The following is a 6,934-nucleotide window of genomic DNA, read 5'->3' on the forward strand; positions in this document are numbered from 1 at the left end:
TTGCACATATAGCTTCTGAGCCTCGAGCTGTACTTTTCTTTGGCACCAGCCTAATCTAATTTAAGAGATAATGTCCATGAAATAGAGCATTATCGCAGGGTCATGATTTCTCCTGCTGGTATATAAATGCAGAAGAGAAGCCGCGTTTCTATTCAGAGAGCAGGAGATGTTGATCTTCTGACTTTTTTTTTTCCTGCCCAAAGACAATAATTCTCTGATGTGAAAGGGATGATCACAGCTCGGTCCATCAACGAGGGGTCACTCCGGAATAGTCTTTGCGTCACTTGCTCAGTTTTTGGTTGAGTGTTAAGAGAACAGTCTCCCTCCATGATTCTTAAATGAGGGCTACAGGACCTCCCACAGAGTCAGCGTGACTAGGATCTGCGAAAGTCAGGCTCGAAGGGTTCTTATAGAAAACAGAAATCAAATCAAATGGTGGTTGTGGGTTTTCCAGGCTGTGTGGCCATGGGCTGGTACTTTTTGTTCTTAAGGAGAAGCAGTGGCATAGGAGGTTAAGAGCTCGTGTATCTAATCTGGAGGAACAGGGTTTGATTCCCCGCTCTGCCGCCTGAGCTGTGGAGGCTTATCTGGGGAATTCAGATTAGCCTGTGCACTCCCACACATGCCAGCTGGGTGACCTTGGGCTCGTCACAGCTTCTCGGAGCTCTCTCAGCCCCACCTACCTCACAGGGTGTTTGTTGTGAGGGGGGAAGGGAAAGGAGATTGTAAGCCCCTTTGAGTCTCCTACAGGAGAGAAAGGGGGGATATAAATCCAAACTCCTCTTCTCTTCTCTTAGTGTGTCTCCCACTTCTACGGCTGGCATCTTCAGAGCCATGTCATGGTAAGATGTGTTTTTCTCCGTGGTGTCAAATCAAACATTAAGAAGGTGGTTGTTAGCCAGTAGGCACTTGGGTGCCATTAAATGTATGCCTGAGATGTGTGTGTGTGTGTGTGTGTGTGTGTGTGTGTGTGTGTGTGTGTGTGTGTGTGTGTGTGAAGTTGCCTCGATTATTTAATGTGTGGCCTGTGAAGTATTTGACAGTAAAACTGCACAATTGGTGGGTGGTAGTAAGTCGAGAACCACTGACCTACCATGAAGGCCAGTGTGGCAAAGCAATTAGCATTCAAGACTAGGATCTGGGAGTCCCAGGCTTAGATCCCTTCTCTGTCGTGGTCCAGTCACTCTGTATCTCACAGGGTTCTTTAAGGATAAGAACAAGAAGGGGAAGATGAAGTTGTCAGCAGCATATACATTTCTAAGCAGTGTATAAACTGGGTCCACACTGGGGACGAAATCAGGGTATACATTTCTAAATTAGTAAATACCCCTTAATATTAACAAGCATTAAGTAACTATCATATACTTTGGGAGGGTTTTAAGTAAGGGTTTTTCGCGGGATGCCGATGTCATGTAATAATCGCTGTTTAATGGAATTAATTTTATAGTTCATGGAGCTTGAGTATTAACTCACTTCCACTCGTATTACCTAACAGTATTATCTATTTACTATTTGCACTGCTCATCTCTGCCCATCTGCGCGAACATTCTAAAGGCATACCAACCCCTCAGGCCACAGACATGCTGCACGAACATTCTAAGGGTGACAGTTAAACACAGCTAGCTTCATGGCCTGGTGCGCCAGGAAAAAGACGTTTTACCTGGCTCAGGTATGGACTTTTGGCGATTTGAAGGTCCAATTACCTGCCCGCAACAGGGAGGAACGGTCATGTGAAAATTTGGGGGCGATCCATCCAGCCATTTCGGCGTTAGGGAATCAGTAACAAAAACACTGTTGCTGTGGGTTATTGTGGTGAAATGGGAAAGGAACAGACACTGACCCTTCCCTCTAGCTTCGCTAGGGTGGGTGGGTCATATCGAGATGCTGGGCCCCCTCCCTCCCCTCCCTTGCATGTCACCCCTCACTCTCTGCCCTCCCTCACTTCTCTTCCCTTGCATGCCACCCCTCCCCTTCCCTCCCTTCCCTCTCCCTCGTGTGTATGTATGTCTATGTGTTTCACTTCTATTCGAGTTACTGCCTATGTACTGTTTTCACTGCTCATATCTGGCCATCTGAGCGAACATTCTAAGCTGCATGAACATTCTAAGGGTGACAGTTACACACAGGCAGCTGCATGTCCTTCACCATGGAGCACCAGGAAAAAGGTGTTTTACCTGGGCCAGGTGTGAAATTGCAGGTATGTGAACATCTAAAAACACTCTCGCCTGGCTGACTACAGTGGCTGGGAATTTTCAGAGGAATTGGCCCAGCAGTTACTGAGTTGTACCATCACTAACAAATACACAGTTTGCTTTTTATATAGAAGATTGTCAGGTCTACGATTCTTGCCCAGCAAACAGACTCTGTTGTTGGTTGCAGTAGCCTTTATTATTGGAACAGATGAGAACCCAAGCTTCTTCAAGCCAGTTCTAAAGCGCATGAAAAAGCATTAACAATTTATTAGCCACGCTCCCCCTCCTCTTTCCTGTCTGAGGGAACCGTTCAGACTCAGGTTTAATTATGTCTAGTGGAGACATCTGCCTTATCATGTTGCCTGGTAACCTGACCTTGCAGCGCTTTTTGTTGGGGCCAGTAGGATGACATCTTGCCCTCAAGCTTGCCAACCTCCAGCCAGGAGTACCTAACTACCTACAAAGCAGCAAGCATGTGATTAACACTACATACATACGATCAGGCACATAAATGATGCAGGATACGGTGTTGAAATCCGAGACTCTGACAGGGATACCGGAAATTGTCCTTCCTCGTTTTCGGCTTGACTCCTCCTTTCCTTTTTTCCCGGATCCTTTCCCAAATTTGCAGAGCAACTTTGGACACTGATGATGGACTGATTTTGTGACACCTTCTGACCCAGAAGGGGTTTATGTAAAAACAGCTTTGGTGGAAGATCAAAATTTACCATGTCCAGAACTTTCTTTCCCACAATAGATGGCCCAAAATATCTGTTCCAAGTAGAGCATGAAAGGGGTGGTCTTGTCACATTCTTTATCCTCACCACCTTTGAAGTCTGATTCCCCACTCCTCCACATGAAGAGTGGACTCTAATCTGGTGAACTATGTTTATTTCCCATTCCTACACATGAAGCCTGCTGGGTGACCTTGGGTCAGTGGGGTGTAGTGGTTCAGAGCAGGTGGACTCTAATCTGGGTTTGATTCCCCACACATAAGAACATAAGAAAGAGCCTTGCTGGATCAGACCAGAGTCCATCTAGTCCAGCACTTTGCTACTCACAGTGACCCACCAGGTGCCTTTGGGAGCTCACATGCAGGATGTGAATGCAATGGCCTTCTGCTGCTGCTGCTGCTGCTCCCAAGCACCTGGTCTGCAAAGGCATTTGCAATCTCAGATCAAGGAGGATCAAGATTGGTAGCCATAGATCAACTTCTCCTCCATAAATCTGTCCAAGCTCCTTTTAAAGCTATCCAGGTTAGCGGCCATCACCACCTCCTTTGTTTCCACTCCTCCGCATGAGTGGCAGAGTCTTATCTGGTGAACCAGATTGACTTCCACGCTCCTACATTCCTGCTAAGTGACCTTGGGCTAGTCACAGTTCTTTCAGAACTCGCTCAGCCCTACCAACCTCACAAGGTGTCTGTTGTGGGGAGAGGAAGAGAAGGAGCTTGTTATCCACCTTGAGTCTCCTTGAGAAAGGAGAGGTATAAATTCAAACTCTTCTTCGGTCATAGTTCTTTCAGAACTCTCTCAGCCCCGCCTACCTCACAAGGTATAGGTTGTGGAGAGAGGAAGGGAAGGAGTTTGCAAGCTCCTTTGAGACTCCTTACGGCAGAGAAAAGTGGGCTATAAAGCCAAACACTTCTTCGTCGTCGTCGTCTTCTTCAGTATCAATAGCCATTGATAGATATAACCACCATGATCATATAACTATAGCATCATCTCATCAATAAAGATAGAAATGTACAGTGCCTTCCTAAGGAGAATCTTAATACGTGCTTGGGGACATTGCTAAAAAGAATCTGAAAGATTCTGCCGGATGAAGCCTCATGCAAAAATCCATAGGAGTTGCAAAAATTATTTTAAAAAATTCATTTCCCTCTGAACCATTTGTTACCTTGGCTTTACTGCTCTCCATGGATATACCATCTACTAAAACCCCTTTCACTTTGATCTATCCCAGAACTTTGTCCATCGAGTATTAAAATGTGCCCCGTGACTGTCATCCAAGGCTGTGTGAAGTTTTGGTCCAGTGGCCAGATATCATCTTGGGCAGGCGAGAGATAAAAAGTGAGGGATTTTGAAGAACTTTCCGTCGTTTCTGCTTCTCTTCACTCTCTTCTGGCTTTGGCTGAAGGGAGATAACTTGAATTGCAATCAGCACTTCATTATGATCATGTTGAGTTGCTCAGACAAGTTCCGTGTGAGTTCTTTTCTCTTTTTTTGCCACAGTGAGCGTAATTTCAGCTGCAATATTGAGACATCTGTTGAAGCAAAGTCACGGACATGACTATGGGACAGATTCAGAAATAATTTTTTTAAAAGGCCTAATTGTACGTAACATTAGGTCTAAGGGGGTTGTTTCTGCTCATGTTGAGGAAAAAGATGTAGAAGAAAAATGATTCTGGGGTGAGTGTGTGGGCCCCCTTTTGCTAATTTTGCATGTGGAATTGGTACCACGTGGCTCTGGTGTTGAGCATTTCAGGTCTCTCACAAGCAGAGACTACAGGGGTGTTACTCTATATTTTAATTTTGGGTCACTGGATTGGAGTGAAGTGTTATTTGATGAAGACAGGAATAAATTTTGTCTCAAGCTCCCACATCCACCTTGAGTCTCTTTGCAGATGTGAAAGGAGAGACATCAATTCAAACTCTTCTTCGGTCATAGTTCTTTCAGAACTCTCTCAGCCCCGCCTACCTCACAAGGTATGAGTTGTGGAGAGAGGAAGGGAAGGAGTTTGCAAGCTCCTTTGAGACTCCTTAGGGCAGAGAAAAGTGGGCTGTAAAGTCAAACTCTTCTTCATTGTCGTTGTGTTCTTCAGTATCAATAGCCATTGATAGATATAACCACCAAGATCATATAACTATAGCATCCTCTCGTCAATAAAGATAGAAATGTACAATGCCTTCCTAAGGAGAATCTTACATAACTGTGGAGATTTAGGGCAGAGATTTCCTCCTGCTGATCTTGGAAATGTCAGGTGGGTCCCATGTTGTTCTGCAATAGAGGAGAAAGGTTCAAGTCTGGTCGCACCTCAGAGACCAACAAGATCGGAGGGGGAGAAACCATCAAGAGCCAAAGCCTCCTTTGTCAGTACAAGTAGGAATGGGAGATCCCTGTGGATTTTGGGGGACTGAGGAATTTCCACTCCTGAGAAAGGGAGCTTTGACCATCAAAAGCTTATTCTCTGGAAATATTGCTGTTTTTTAAGAAGAAGAAGAAGAAGAAGAAGAAGAAGAAGAAGAAGAAGAAGAAGAAGAAGAAGAAGAAGAAGAAGAAGAAGAAGAAGAAGAAGAAGAAGAAGAAGAAGAAGAAGAAGAAGAAGAAGAAGAAGAAGAAGAAGGAGGAGGAGGAGGAGGAGGAGGAGGAGGAGGAGGAGGAGGAGGAGGAGGAGTTTGGATTTATATCCCCCCTTTCTCTCTTGTAAGGAGCCTCAAAGGGGCTTACAACCTCCTTGCCCTTCCCCCCTCACAACACTGTAGATGGTCAGGACATCCATGAGTCCTCCAGCTCTTTCTGAGCCTGGAAGGATAAGTCCCATTTGTGACTCCTGCCATCTCAGCATCCTTCTAGGCATTTTTTTGCCAGGAAGTATGAATGCAGAAGGATGCTGGACTGGCAGTCGCCCAACACTTTGGGACTGGTCCTAACACCTGATAGGAGCTGTTCCCCTGCCCACAGCAGCCATTTTGTGACTGCTCCTGCTTTGCATGGCAGCCATTTTGTGATGTCACCCACTCCCCATTCTAAAAACTCCAAATGTGTCCAGAGGTTCCACAATATTGGGACGACTGCCCTTAAGTGACAAACCATGCATCTTTTCCCAGCTCCGTTATCCTCTCAACAGGACCAGGACATTCAAGAAAACCTCTGTTGTGTGCATTGGGCCAATGAGGGGAACCAGAATAGTCATGCCAAAGTATTTGTAATCCAGACCCAATGATTATTGAGTCATCCAGGTAATTTGATCAAGACAAAAACAAAGGCTGTTTCCACACAGCCAGATTTGCAGGGCTGCAATGGCATGATTCGTTCCGATGCACGCCCTGGGGCCATTCGCACAAATGGCCCCATGGGCTGCGCAGCTGGTGAAGCAGGCTCCGCACAGCCGCGCAGCCCCCAAATGACTTCTTACCTTCTCCTGGCTTCCGTCACTCTGAGGAGGCCAGGGGACACACCCCCATGGCCAGAGCAATGGCTGCAGCCAGTGGTGGGATCCAAAAATTTTAGTAACAGGTTCCCATGGTGGTGGATTTCAAACTGTGGCATAGCACCAATAGGGCTGGGCTAGGCAAGATGGGGCGTGGCCGGGCATTCCTGGGTGGGGCTGTGGCAAAGACGCTGACGCTGCGCCGGTCCTTAGGCGGGAAATGAATGCACGCAGGCGCAGGCTGCCACGCATGCCGGTGCACCTCCTGCTAGACTGCTTCAAGTTCTGCGCGCTACTGCTGAGAGGAGGGGCGTAACTAAGGCAAAAATCACGTGGCAAAATCACCAATTAGTAACCCCCTCTCGGCACTCACAAATAATTAGTAACCTACTCTCGGGAACCCATGAGAACCTGCTGGATCCCACCTCCGGCTGCAGCAACAGAGGCCAGGAGGCGTGTCCCCTGGCCTCCTCAGAGCGACGGAAGCCAGGAGAAGGTAAGAAGCCATTTGGGAGTGGCGCAGGGAATACGCCGGCTTCCACACGCTCCTGTTCACTCGGCAACGGGTGGAAGCCGGCGTATTCCAAAA

Source organism: Sphaerodactylus townsendi, linkage group LG05, assembly GCF_021028975.2.
Source record: "Sphaerodactylus townsendi isolate TG3544 linkage group LG05, MPM_Stown_v2.3, whole genome shotgun sequence".
Classification (NCBI taxonomy): domain Eukaryota; kingdom Metazoa; phylum Chordata; class Lepidosauria; order Squamata; family Sphaerodactylidae; genus Sphaerodactylus; species Sphaerodactylus townsendi.